This window comes from Mytilus galloprovincialis, chromosome 1 (assembly GCF_965363235.1).
Source record: "Mytilus galloprovincialis chromosome 1, xbMytGall1.hap1.1, whole genome shotgun sequence".
Taxonomy (NCBI): domain Eukaryota; kingdom Metazoa; phylum Mollusca; class Bivalvia; order Mytilida; family Mytilidae; genus Mytilus; species Mytilus galloprovincialis.
The window spans coordinates 17,123,189-17,135,313 of record NC_134838.1 but is presented as its reverse complement, the minus strand read 5'-3'; positions in this window follow the sequence as shown (position 1 = coordinate 17,135,313).

The following is a 12,125-nucleotide window of genomic DNA, read 5'->3' as shown; positions in this document are numbered from 1 at the left end:
ACAAATGGCACACCCTTACCAAAAAAATATCGAAGTTACCCCCCCGTGACTGAAAAAGCAAAATGTACCGAAACGTCGCCGTCATCAAAACGTCATCTTTGTTTCACGTATCCATTTCTTAAAAAAAGAAGAGTAAGCATGGACAAATATCCAATTGTTCAAAACATTTGAAAAAAAACTCTGTTACATCGACTTTTGTTTTGACGATGCTAATTTAAGCATGGATGCAATTTGGGTACTCCTCATTACAGAATCATTAATGGTTTGGAGGTTAGTTCAGACCAATTATTCTATGATTGGGTAACCTTTCAGAGAATGTTTGTTTCAATAAGTTTTTCTGGATCGTATCTAGATTAACGGGCTCGGTAAACAACATCACCGTGAAAACTAGGATGAGGTATCCGTTTGAATACGTTTTCTACATGTACAGCCAAACTTCCAAATCCAATCTTTGTATCTATGACCTATGAATGTATTTAGAAAAATGTTTTTTAAGTAGTTGTGGTAACAAACTCCTTATCTTAACGGCAATAATCAATTACTGTTTCTGACGTATTTACACCAAATACGTTTGGTTTGCACTGATTGATTATACTTTAGGATGATTTATTTTAACTTGTTTTTTAATAACTTTTAGTATCTGCAAGTATTCTTATATTGATGCTTTGTCTTTATTGTTTTTTGTTGTTTTTTGTTGTGTGTTTCGTAATGATCTATAGAATTAAAATTTAGCAACTAATTTTTACAGTTTCTTGTGTTGTGCTGTTACACCACTGTCTCTGTATAGGCTAAGGAGTGTCCATTACAACATCTTTAGTTCCGCCACATAATGATTCATTCTGTATGTGCCAATTCCAAGTCTGGAGCCTGTAATTAAAAATGATTGTTGTTGGTTTAATTATGTCTTATATTTTTTTATTTTTTTTGTAAATTGTTTTGTTATAAATTTCGGTCATTTAATATTTATATTTGTTTTGTTTTACATTCATGTCGGTCGGGACTTTCACATAGATAAAGGAAGATGTGGTGTGAGTGCCAATGAGACAACTCTCCATCCAAATAACAATTTTAAAAAAGTAAACCATTATAAGTCAATGTACGGCCTTCAACACGGAGCCTTAAAGCTATAAAGGGCCCCAAAATTACTAGTGTAAAACCATTCAATTACTATTCTTTTGGTCAAGGCTAATGCAAAGCGGTAGAAACAAATTATCTGGGATCTTGTATCAGTTAATGTATAACTTACATAACTCAGGCCAATACTCATTTAAATGGTTATCTTTCCTGAAACATATTTTAGATGATACAGGATTTTCTTTTGTCTGGAATTCCCAGGGTGATATCAAAAGTTCGGATATTAAAAAAGAAATAAAACAGAGATTGGTGGACCAATTCGGACAGAGTCTATCTGCCGATATGACAAACTCATCTAGAGGTGTTTTTATGCTTCATACACAACAATGTTTTGTTTAGATCCATATTAACTCAATCTTAACGTGGCAGAGCGATACATCTACAGTAAATTTAGATGTTCAAACATCAAAATCCCTATAGAAGTTGGTCGGTGGAAAAATATACCAAGAGAAAATCGTATATGCTGTCACTGCGATTCAAATACCATTGGTGACGAATATCATTATTTTTTTGTATGTTCCAATAAACAAATTATGACCTTAAGAGAAAGGTATATACCTACATATTACATAAAAAAATCCTTCCCAATTGAAATTTATTGGTCTATTATCACACTGTAACGTGCCAGTGCTAACAAAAGTGTGCATGTTTCTAAGACATATTGAAAAAATATTTTCATAATTCATAGCATGTTACAATAATTTCTAACCACGTTGCAATTAAGAATTTTGCAAACAAATCAACCAAATATATTTCAGTTTTATTGTATATCAATTATTAATTTATTGTGTGACTTTCTTGTAAATGTATAAGTATATATGTAATTGTTAATGTATAATTGTTATCCTCTTGTAGCACCATACGTGTGCCTAAGTTGTAATAAATTGTCTTGTCTTGGGAAAACCAACGGTCTAATCAATATAAAATAAAAAACGAGAAACGAGAAACACGTATAAATTATCCCTAGAGATCACCCCTAGTTTTTGGTGGGGTTCGTGTTGTTTATTCTTTAGTTTTCTATGTTGTGTCGTGTGTACTATTGTTTTTCTGTTTGTCTTTTTTATTTTTAGCCATGGCGTTGTCAGTTTGTTTTAGATTTATGAGTTTGACTGTCCCTTTGGTATCTTTCGTCCCTCTTTTACATAAACAAACGACAACTACTGTACATCAGATTCCTGACTTAGGACAGATGCAAACATTTGCAGCGGGATTAAACGTTTTAATGGATCCAAACCTTCTCCTTTTTTCTGAAACAATAGTATAACATCACAACATAGAAAAAAACACGGTAAAATATCAATTGGCAGGCTTATAGTGCGGTGACAGAAGTGTAAAAAGTCGTCTAGATCGCGAGTTTAATCTCCCCAAATAACACACGGCAAAACATTTTCTTAACTTAAAGACAAATATGTCTTCTTTAGTTTTTGCCCTGTCGTCAGAATTTCGTACGGTCACTTTTTTGTAAAAAGTCGTTTTAATGACTGGTAGTATATTGGAGAGTTTCAACCCCCCTTTTTCAAAATGAAAAAAAATGTGTATGTTTGCTTACATTCAATTGAAATAGTTTTTCCTGAAGCTATTTTTATATGTCAAAATATTCTATTCAGTATTTTTATTTCTTCTAATCTATAAAATTTGCGAAGTTTTATTAGGCTATTTAAAATTGAGGTAATTTTAATTGCAAATTCAGACTCAAACTTTAGTTTCTTCTTCATAGAAGTAATAAAAATTATCCCATAATATTTTAAGCATATAGTATTTGATAAAACTAATAAGTGATAAAAATTTCGGAACCAAAATATGAAAAAAAAACCTTAAGAAATCAATGGAAAAAGAATGGAGTAAAAATCTTCAATTTCAACACGGAACTCAATCACTTGCCTTCCGTAACATTTTGTGTATTAGTCAATAATTTGCTCTCAAATGATATAGGGAAAACGGTACTATTTATTCTGCCATAGGCGACAATATTAACATTTTCTAAATTTACCACTTTTTAAGATAAAAACCTGGATAAAACAGTTATATGTTGTGTTAGTACTTTATTATTGTGTTTTAAAAATTAAAGCCAAATAGTATCATGACCAACTTCCAACGGAGCTTGTTTATGTTATCCTTGCCCACCGTCATTTTGCACCAAATTTATGAAATTTTGCAAGTCTTTTTGAATAATTCTCTAGAAAATATTTCAATAGGTTTCAAAATTTATTTTGTAAATATTCACACTGCAGTTATTCATAGATAAATAAAAAATATATTGTACCCTTACATCCAATCACAGCGCTCTTAAGTTGACTTCCTACGCCCTGTCTTGGGTACACAAAAGGCCAACCTAATGCTGGGAAAATTAAATACTACCATTTTCCCTATATGAAATTACTACCTTTTTCGCTATTATATACACATATTTTCAATTAAAGTGCACTGGCATATGCCACTTACTTTGTTTGTATATGTTTATATTCTACTAGAACACACCCGTGATATCACGGGTCCGTGACTGAATTAAAGTATATAACTATGCGCAAGCTTTATTTTAGTATTAGTATTGTCATCTGATAAAGTCATGCCGATTATAAGATACACAGTTTTTCTCTGCTTTCAAGTCTTTCTGTTTGAACCCGTCGAACTGAAACAATAATATTAATTATTTGGAAAACAAAAGGTCCTGGAATGGAGTATTCTTTAATCAACAGCATTGTCCTATATAAGTTATAAAGTTGAATTCTTTGCTTCGCTGTTTTACGTCATGCCCACTAACAAATTGAAAACTGTACCTATACGCCTTACTTTTAGTCCAGATTTTCAGTATTCGTATTGTTATCTTAGAAAGTCTTACTGATTAAAATACTACAATAGGTAACAATTTGACAATTTAGTAGTGTCAACCCTGTGGTTATGACCCGTGTATATAGCATATTAATCCTGAATATAACGTTTGGTGGTGCGCCTGTCAGATGCGGAACGTACAGATAAGGTAATAGGTAACAGGTGAATATACTATTGGTATCGGTAGCGGACTCGACCCGGAACTTCTTAATTATTGGCAATATTAATTACGTGGAAAACAAAAGGGCCTGGAGTGGTGTAATTTTTAATCTACACCTTTGTACTATATTAGTTATATATAAAGTTGAATTCTGTGATTCGTCGTTTTTACGTGATGACGGCTGACAAATTGGACCTCGTAATTTTAGTATTATAGATGTTTTTTCGTTATAAACATCAAATATACTTTGTCAGAAAAGTCTTATTGTATGTATGTATGTATGTATGTATGTACTCGAGATTCCGCCAATGTAGACGCACCCCTTGATTGACTGCAAGGGTACAGCGGATCCATGTACACTCCCTAAGGATTAATGGAGATGTGTCCTTTACAATATTATCCCACCACCAGAACAATCCCCACCCAACACCGCCCAAGGGAGCGTGTAGGACACCGGGAAGTCTGTTATTATGGTGGAGGAAGCCGAAGTACTCGGAGAGAACCACCGGGTCACTCGGTGGAAACAGACAAACCAGAGAGATATCAGAAGATTGATCTCCTGGTCAAAGTAGGGGACAACTTTGACCAACCGAGGCCCCCAAAGTACCCATTCTAGTTTAAACTCCGGTGTGGGTACCAGAGATGTGTGTGAGAGGGTGAAAATTACCCTTCTGATGTACTGATATTTTTAGCACCCCGAGTGAGAATCGAACTCGGGACCTTCAGCACTGTAGCCATCGGTCTTAACCACTAGACCACGAACTCACACAAGTTGTAAAATCAAAATAATTGACGGATAGTTTCAGTAAATATTCCGTGATATATATGTCAAGTCCTTTGCAACTTGCTCCATTAAGTCCAAAGAAAAGACAAAAGTCGTTAAATTTTATGCAGCGCATAATATGCCAAAAAAACCTCGATTGAAATTTTGAGTCAATTTACCAGTTTAGGGAAGACAATTTTTGTATCTGCATTGCATAAAAGATTGGATGTGGTGAACATCAAGATGTTTCATGCGATAGCTGTTAATTTGAAGAACTCCGTGCAGGCAGTTTATCATCGTTCATGCTACAAAACTTACACAAGTAAACATATTTGTTCCCCCTTTTAGAGCGAGGAAGCTTCTAGTCTGATATTTAATGACGACATACAATTATCTGACTGTTGTCCCTCAGTTTCGGGTATTTGTACACGTTCTAAAATGCAGTCGTTTAACTGGAGCGCTTGTATATTTTGTTGCAACAAAACATTTTAGAAAGATAAAAAATTACTCAAGTTTGAATCAGATGAGCGTACTAAAAATGTTTTATCCGTGTCAAAATAAAGTTAAAGTTGAAATAGTTTCCCGTCCATCTTATAAACTTCAAGCACTCTGTTATTTTGGTTGCATTACAAATTATTTGCTAAAAACGAAAAAAAAAAAAATCCAAACCCGTGGAAACAGATATCTCAGAACACGATACTGCTTTTACTAATTTTATTTTGGCTATTGACAACGATTTAATGGTCATTCCTTATGACACCGTTACTTGATAGATATAGATCATTTCTTCCGGCTGATTCTAATTTAAAATATTCTACATGTAAAATGCAGTCTAAACTCATTTATCTGGTCTTTCCACTTTTCTGTGGAAAGACCTATTGTTTTTCTTCTGATTATTTTTTTTTTTTTCTTCCGCCTAATTTTGTTCTTGCGATAAATATTTGTTTCGCAATATGTCGCTTAGATATTTGGTATATGATATCGAACAGTTTATGCGCTTTTGAAATTTACCCTGCGTAACCGAATACTTTTCTTTGTAGGAGTTATCTCCCCAAACACTGTTTTCCTTGTGTCCACTCCTCCTTCGCAACCGTAAAATATTACGACAAATTATTTTATAAAATTGCTCATTATCTCCTTCGCATGATTTGTCCAATTTTGACCAAAGCAATATGAACGCTCCATATGGGAGTTATTTCCCCTTTTGTATTTGAAATTTTAAAATGTATTTTAAACTGGAAAACCATAAGTGATAGAAGCCTAGGGTCTTTTGATTTGAGATCCTTGGTCCAAAAAAATGAAAATAAGGTCAAGGTCGTATTTTAGATTTTTATTTGTCTTTGATTTCCCAATAACTTTGGAATGGTTATAGATACAGAAAATTTACAAAGTGAAAAATGCTTGGTACTTCAAGGGGAAACTTTTTTACATTATGACTGTCTTGGTTTTACCATTGTGTAAGGGGCATAATCCCCATTGATGGTTTATATAAGGGCCATTTCAAAAACAATGAGGATTTTTACTTTTTGTGGTATATTTTTATATTAGTTAAGTTTAGAATTATAACACAGGTGTTATAAAATGCAGGATAGTCAGGGCTAGCTTGCTGACAAGTTTCATGAAGATATCTCAAACCACTTCAGAGAAATGTTTTAAAAACAGGCCATTTTTGTCAGGAGTGTGACGCTTTTAGCGTGACATTTAAAAAATTAGAAATTTTCAAAGTAGTATTGAAAAAAGTGGATCGTTTTTATGCTATACTGAAATATTTCTGGTAGTTGCTACATTATTAGTCTTAAATATTTTTGAAATTTTGTCCAATAAAATTTTAAAATAAGTAAACACTGACCTTTATTGTGAAGGTAATTACAAAAAATAAAGTCTTTCAAAAAATGACACTTTTAAAATTAAAGTTTCCTTGTAACCATGTTTTAAAGTCCAATAATGTCAGTATGTGAAATAAGTTTGTATTGGTATATTAGCACTATAATTAAGGGTATGTTGGTGCTATAAATCACATATTTTATTGTTTAATGGACACCAAAGAGAGGCACCCAAAAATGTCAGGAGTGTGACAACTGTCTTTAAACATCTACCAAAGAATACATAGGACTTAAATATTTTCTTCTTCTTTATTTTTCAGAAGTGGCTATTCCAAAAAGAAGAAAAAAATTTATTACAACTGTGATATGTTTATATCATAGATGTGGGAGTGCATTATATATGTCAGGAGTGCGACGCTTTTTTTAAGGCATTTTCTGTCAATTCATAATTTCACAAGGACAAGTTCCACAAGTTTCTTTGTGTTAGAAATGTTAAAACCAAGTTATATTCCTATCATTTACCTCTTAAATGTGTTATTTATCATGATTGTTTTGGCACAATAAGTTTTAATTAGTCATTTTTCTATTTTTTTGTGCACAGTAATGCAAATTTATCAAAGGAAATAAGTGTGTACAACTATAATATCATATAGGAAAGTGAGGAAATGAATTTTGTACAAAATAGAACAATTATTTTGATTTAAAATGGTATATTTAAAGAAGTTTCAAGGATTAACCATTCAGATGTAATTCGTCACACTCCTGACATGAATTTAACAATTTAAGAAAAATATGAAAATTAGCTTTATTTTTAGGACAAATAGTTGAAAGACAGCTAGTAAAATGAAGAAACTTTTGGTAAATCTTCCATTCCTTAAAACATCCACTAGACTTGCTGACATAAGCCAGGCAAAATTCTCTAGAAGAAATGATTCAAAGAAAGAGACTTGGAAAGAGAGAACTCGCTAATACTGGCTGAATATAAAATTGAAAAATGATCAGAGGAAGTTGGACAATCTTAAACAAAATAAAAAACTACAAAACCAAGCTAACAAAAAAAGGCTTGAAGAAAGAAGAACTTTGAATTCCAAATTTTATAAACAATATAAAGAAAAACAAAGGCAGTGGCAGAGAAACAGTAGAAAAAAGGAAGAAAGATAAAAAAGAAGTTGGGTTGAATAAGGACTTAGAATCGAACAAAAACAGCTAAAAAATTCAAATGAGAACAGATCTGTGACTGTGTCAGATTCCAGATCTACAGTGAGAAAACCTGCACAACACACAAGAAAACAACTGCCACAAAACCCAAATGCTTGGACGAGTACTTTGAAACACATCATAAAAAATGCTACACCAAGAAGAAAGGGCCTTCTAGACGAGATCATTCATAAGCATTTGGGTTTTGTGGCAGTTGTTTTCTTGTGTGTTGTGCAGGTTTTCTCACTGTAGATCTGGAATCTGACACAGTCACAGATCTGTTCTCATTTGAATTTTTTAGCTGTTTTTGTTCGATTCTAAGTCCTTATTCAACCCAACTTCTTTTTCATCTTTCTTCCTTTTTTTCTACTGTTTCTCTGCCACTGCCTTTGTTTTTCTTTATATTGTTTATCAAATTTGGAATTCAAAGTTCTTCTTTCTTTAAGCCTTTTTTTGTTAGCTTGGTTTTATAGGTTTTTATTTTGTTAAAGATTGTCCAACTTCCTCTGATCATCTTTTAATTTCAGATTCAGCCAGTATTTGCGGGTTCTCTCTTTCGAAGTCTCTTTCTTTGATTGATTTCTTCTAGAGAATTTTGGCCTGCTTATTTCAGCAAATCTAATAGATGTTTTAAGGAATGGAAGTTTTACCAAAAGTTTCTTCATTTTACTAGCTGTCTTTCAATTATCTGTCCTAAAAATAAAGCTAATTTTCATATTTTTCTTAAATTGTTAAATTCATGTCAGGAGTGTGACGAATTACATCTGAATGGTTAATCCTTGAAACTTCTTTAAATATACCATTTTAAATCAAAATAATTGTTCTATTTTGTACAAAATTCATTTCCTCACTTTCCTATATGATATTATAGTTGTACACACTTATTTCCTTTGATAAATTTGCATTACTGTGCCCAAAAAATAGAAAAATGACTAATTAAAACTCATTGTGCCAAAACAATCATGATAAATAACACATTTAAGAGGTAAATGATAGGAATATAACTTGGTTTCAACATTTCTAACACAAAGAAACTTGTGGGACTTGTCCTTGTGAAATTATGAATTGACAGAAAATGTCTTAAAAAAAGCGTCACACTCCTGACATATATAATGCACTACCACATCTATGATATAAACATATCACAGTTGTAATAATTTTTTTTCTTCTCTTCGGAATAGCCACTTCTGAAAAATAAAGAAGAAGAAAACATTTAAGTCCTATGTATTCTTTGGTTGATGTTTTAAAGACAGTTGTCACACTCCTGACATTTTTGGGTGCCTCTCTTTGTATTTTTTTTAAATGGCACTAAAAACAAAGTCCTGTTCTATGGCAAAAGATATCAGTAATTGAAATCAATGATATAGCAATGTGTTAAGTGAATTTTTGTGAAAGTTTAAAGCATTTTTCAATCTTTGTAACATATGTCAGGAGTGTGACAAAATACTGAAAATAGAAGGCTTTTTCTACATACAATTACATAAAAACGGTACAATGAAATGACATTTTTTTTTTTGCAAATGATCACAAAAACTCAGGGCTTTCAAAGTTTACTATTTTAACTGAAATATATTAAGATTCTTTTTATTGGCAAAAACTTCAATCACCAGTTATTATTATTTTTTTTCAAATTAAGCTATTCAATTTGATTGTTATTATATGATTTAGCAGAAAAGATGGAAATTTTGGTTTTAAAATTTTTCTTTTTCTATTGACTTTCATTTGGAAAAGGTTTGAGCAATGTTTTCTTCACTGTTTTATTACCAAACTTGTTTATAAGTAGTATGGTTTCTGTTCAAATTTTTTGAGATGTATGTTATTAAAATTTAAGATTATTCAATGTGTCTGTTTCATTCTGCCTGAAACTTTGGAATTATAAAATTTAAAGTATCGGTAATAGGGTAAGACAAAAAGAAATACAAAATATTGAGTTTGAAATTGGACCCCCCCATGTCACACTTTTGCCTCATTTTTTTTAAAATGGGCCATAAAGCCATTATTAGGCAAAACTCTTAAACAAAATGTCCTTGACCCATAGGGTCTTTTGCAATGACATTGTGGAGCAATGACCTTGACAAAAGTCACAAGGTCAAGGTCATGTACAAAGGGACAAATTATGTGGTTTTGGCACTACTTGAAGAGTTTTATGTGTGTTTGAATGCCAACCAACCAATCAATCAATCAATCAATCAATCAATCAATCAATCAATCAATCAATCAATCAGTGCGTGCATATTTCCGTTTCATGTGTTTAATATAGGGTCCAAGATCTTCTTTGTTTCTTTTTCGCGGTTTCAATTGACCCTATCCAACGTGTTTAACCAACCAAACAACCATTCAACCAACCAACCAATCAATCAATCAATCAATCAATCAATCAATCAATCAATCAATCAATCAATCAATCAATCAATCAATCAATAAACCAACTAATCAATCATTGCATGCATGTTTCCGTCTCGTGTGTTGAATACGGGGTCCAAGGTCTCATTTGTTTTTTTTTCGCTTATTTCAAGAGACCCTATCCCAAGTGTTTAAGTAATAAACCAACCAACCAACCAACTAATTAATCATCTTTCCGTCTCGTGTGTTTAATATGGGGTCCAAGTTCTCATTTGTTTTTTGTTTTTTTTTCGCTTGTTTCAAGAGACCTTTAATATCCCAAGTGTTTAAGTTATAAACCAACCAACCAACCAATTAACCAACCAACCAATCAATCAATAAATCAATCAATATGTATGACAGTTTATTTATGACAGTATATTTAAAACAATATGGAAGGAAAAAACTCAATTTTTCAAGAAGAATTGAATTTTAATATTGTTCTTACATCTCGTATGAAAAAAAATCCACATGTACTCTGAAACTACAAGTCCAATCGACCTCAAAATTTGCAGTCAGTAGGGCATACATGTACTAAAAGTTCATAAAACAACGTGGTGCAGCTACCTCTCAAGAATTTTTCTAGAGAAAAGAAAAGGCAATGCCGTAAAAATCGCTTGCTAGGTCCGTAAATCTCAGTGAAATCCTACAATAAAATGTCCGCTCCTAGATTGAAATACTTATCTGTGTTACAAATGTTACAAACAGGTGCTGAAAAATGTACATTATCAGAAAATAATCATTAAATGTGTTTTAAAGTTACACCGGATCAATTAAATCCAAATCATGCACTGCTGGTGAACTTTGATCAAAAATGTCAATTTCCTACAATGACAAAAGAAATACATTGTGTACATTTCGTCTCAAAGGGAAGTCGAACAAGTGATCATATTTTAACTCTAAAAATTATAATTGATAAAGCATTTAAATCATCAAAAAAAATATATGCCTGTTTCATTGATTTCAGGAAGGCATTTGATACTATTAACAGAGATGCCCTCTTTTACAAATTGTCTTATTACAACATAGATGGTCCCTTTTTTAGTATAATGAAAGATATGTATAAAGAGGTTTTGTACTCGGTAAAGATCTCGGAAGGTATCACTGATTTTTTTAATTCCTCAGTTGGGGTAAAACAAGGGTGTATTTTAAGCCCTACAATATTTTCTTTATATATTAATGATTTACCATCTATTTTTGACTCAACATGTGAACCACCCAAGTTAAATGATAATGATATATCATGTCTGTTATACGCTGATGATTTAGTCCTTATTTCTGAATCGGCTAATGGCTTACAAAAATGCCTTGACAAGCTTAGTTTATATTGCACTAGTTGGGATTTAACAGTAAATCTTGATAAAACCAAAGTTATGATTTTTAACAAATCAGGTAAAAAACTTACAAAAGACAAGTTTGTTTTTAGTGATAATATTTTGGAACACTGTACAGAATATAAATATTTGGGTATACTGTTTAAACCATCTGGTAGTTTTACAGAAGCAGTGAGACTTCTTTGTAAAAAAGCCTCAAAAGCTATATTTTATATTAGAAAACTGTTATTTTCTGAAGATATCAATGTATTACCTCACTTAAAGCTTTTTGATGCTTGTGTTAAACCTATACTTCTTTACTGTAGTGAAGTTTGGTCTCTGTATATGATAAAAGATATTACAAATCTAGAGTCAAGATATTGGTCATTGGCTACCATCAAAGTCCAAATTAAATTTGCAAAAACTTTAATTGGAGTAAATAAATCAGCTGTCAATTTAGCAATACTAGCTGAACTTGGTATGTATCCAGTTTTTATAGAAGCTTTAAAACTGTCTATTGGCTT